Source organism: Miscanthus floridulus, chromosome 12 (assembly GCF_019320115.1).
Source record: "Miscanthus floridulus cultivar M001 chromosome 12, ASM1932011v1, whole genome shotgun sequence".
Lineage (NCBI taxonomy): Eukaryota > Viridiplantae > Streptophyta > Magnoliopsida > Poales > Poaceae > Miscanthus > Miscanthus floridulus.
The window spans coordinates 13,355,409-13,358,408 of NC_089591.1; the positions used below are offsets into that span (position 1 = coordinate 13,355,409).

A 3,000-nucleotide genomic window follows, 5' to 3' on the forward strand; every position below is an offset into this window, starting at 1 on the left:
AGTCATGGTTAAAATGCCCAATGCTACAAAGACCCTATATATCTCTATAATCGGTGGCATAGTGTGGTAGTTTTTCAAACCAGCCTTTAAACCATCACTGGTAGCCTTTGACACTTGCTTTATGACCTAGCAGAAGTAGGAGTCATCAGCACCGTTTGCCCACTGCCGACACCAATTCTTGCAATAGTTGTGGTTTGGAACCACCAGTACTGGATGGTTCTGTAGTAGCGCGACATAATGCGCCAATGCAAGACCTGTTGTCATGCAATGGCTTTCAGCTCCCCAACCCCAGTCGCATAATGTCATGAGCGTCATATTCTCCTAGACAGCTACTTTTCTATTAATATGGCTATATATAGCGTGCCCAAGTGTATCTTCAGTTATCAACAACACAAGCCCTCAACTAATCAGCTATCAGCGGTGAGTCCTTTTATTTCTGTTAGCTCATCGGTTTTATTTTGTTCGGTAGGATTCAATATACAATTCCCTTTTATTGTGTCATCAGAAATTGAAGCCTAACACGTACACATGCATCTAACTTATACGCAGATGAAGCCTACAACGGTGGCACTGCTCATTTTGATGAACATGATGTGCACTATTGGATACTTTGATCATGCAAGTTTTCTTGGAACAAAGGCACAAGAAACCACCTTGCTGGCAAATTCATATGGAAGCAATAATGAAGGAACCGGTTCTATGAAGGGCATAAATCTCGGAAGGAAGCTGACAAATATGGCCCGCGACTTTCGTCCTAGAGATATCTGCTGCAAAATGCCCAACAATCCTTGCAAACTGACATATGCTTGTTAGAGATATATGCTTGCATTCCCATGCATACGCAGGACGGATATTTCTATATATAGACACGGTATGTTGCATCAGCAGGTTATTAAGTCCCTTGTATCATCTGGCCGGGTTTAGACCTATCTAAATAATCTCTGGGGTCGTGAAATACCGTGTAATTGTACTGAGCGTACGCTCAATATTAAAAAATAAATTAAAATATGTCCTGTGTGTGATAATAAGTCACTCAGATATATCCATGGATGAAGTTCTTGGTGAAAGAACCTTTGGCCATCGTTAATATTATTTACTGCTCTTTTCCTCTACATCATCAGGTTCTTTTTTTTTTACATTCAGAATAATAATATTTTCTTTAAAACTAATTATAAAGAAATTTATCTTTGATAGGTCATCACCCCAAGAAAACAGGTAAGGGTCAATCAACATATTAGATCGATGGCCCCAGTGGCATTTCTTATGATGTGTTTGGAAAATATTCAATATGCAGTGATGTTCAAGAAATTTTGATGACTGCTCAGCTAAATCAAAATTTATGTGGCCAATTGAAATATTTGTGTCTATCAAAGTTTTTAGTGGTCAACTGAGATCGTTCTGGAAATAGAACGAAATGTCATACCCTCAAAGGAATATGCATGAACAGAAAGGAGAATAACATCGATGAATTTGCTAATTTTAGTATGTCCCGTGTTTAACTCATCAATTACTGGTTTATATGCTTTTTGCTCCATATTTACTGTTTTTCTAATTTGCTTGGCAACTCCATATTTTTCCAATATACATTTAGTTATATTATAGGGTTAAGTAGATATATACCACTATACATTTGCAGTTTCTGTAGCACACCATACGAACTCACCAAACACCAATGCCAGCCATTACTACTACATAAATTTTTTTGGAGGTGGGCAAAATAGGTTAACCGAGCCGGGCATCACAACCGCCTCGGACTATAGGTCATAGTTAATCGATCTTTCCCGAGGCGGTTCAAATGCCCGCCTCGGTAAATTAAATAAATAAACAAAAAAAACCCGTGGACAAGCCCAATGAGTCCATCCCTGTGCCACCGCTCCGCTTGTCGGATCTGCACTACAGCTCGCCAGATCCACCCACCGGGAGGAGGATCCGTCCAGCGTCATCGGCCCACCCGTCGCAAGGAGCCGCCTTCCTACCTCGCCACTGAGCCCCGCCGCCGCACGAGCCCACCAGATCCGGGCTCCTCCTCACCGAATCGGCTTCGTCCTCGCTAGATCCAAGCTCCTCCTTGTCGGATCGGGTTCCTTCTTGCCAGATCCAGGCCCCTCCTCGCCAGATCTCACAGCCTCCAGCAGCACGGGAAGAGAGAGCTGGCCACCGTCGGCTCCTGTGCTCCGCGTGGGAGAGATAGAGGGAGAGGGAGGCGCAAGCGCCGCACGGGGGAAGGAAATGGAGGCTGAGGGTGGGTGAGTGAAACGGTCCCGATTTCCTCGAAGGGAAATCCTCAATTCAAAGTATAATGTGATAGTCCCAGGTGATTATCCCATCACATTATCAAATAACAGTCGATATCACAGTCATACATCGAATAAATGTCTCAAGAGAGTACAAATAGCAAGGTTTACTCATTATTACAACGCCACTTGGCAGAATCACTCAGAGCATGCAGCATCCAGAACAATATCAAGTAGAAGGGCAGCAGACGTTGACTCCATCTTCTCAACTAAACTTGAGCGTAGGAACAAGACCTCTAATCCTCTCAATCGTCTCCTTGGTAGTCGTACTCGGGCTCAGAACCTGTCAAACAATTATCAGTACGATTTGTATTGGCCACTGGCTCCCACCCTATGCTTTGCGTTTGCTTTGTGGTAGTGGAATGCAAGGGTAGAGCAAAAGACCTATTTGTGGTTGTAATTTTCCTATGTGAGTATGTCAAGTTTTAATAATATTTCGTTAAGTTTTAATCCATCTCATCCACACGTTCTCCCTTCGCATTACACCCCCCTTTGCATTACACCCATCTCACCACTCTCACACTCTCTAGGTGACAAGGACGACTCCCGCTCGTACCTTACCTCATCGGCCAAAGCTGGAAACCAACACAAGAACCCATGCGGAGAGAAGAAAGGACTCCACTCACTAATCAAGGGAAGAGTAGGTCATAGGAATGTCCATACCCGAGGACGTGTCTATACGTATAGATCGATCAACTCTGCAGAG

At 43.5% G+C, this 3,000-nt stretch overlaps 1 long non-coding RNA gene across 1 annotated transcript; it reads left to right on the forward strand.

Annotated features, from left to right (window-relative positions):
* Positions 1-322: 322 nt before the first annotated feature.
* LOC136495202 (uncharacterized) lies at positions 323-1,008 on the forward strand. The gene is made up of 2 exons (XR_010768918.1): positions 323-420; positions 550-1,008. It is a non-coding gene; the product is annotated as an uncharacterized lncRNA (long non-coding RNA).
* The last annotated feature ends 1,992 nt before the right edge of the window (positions 1,009-3,000 follow it).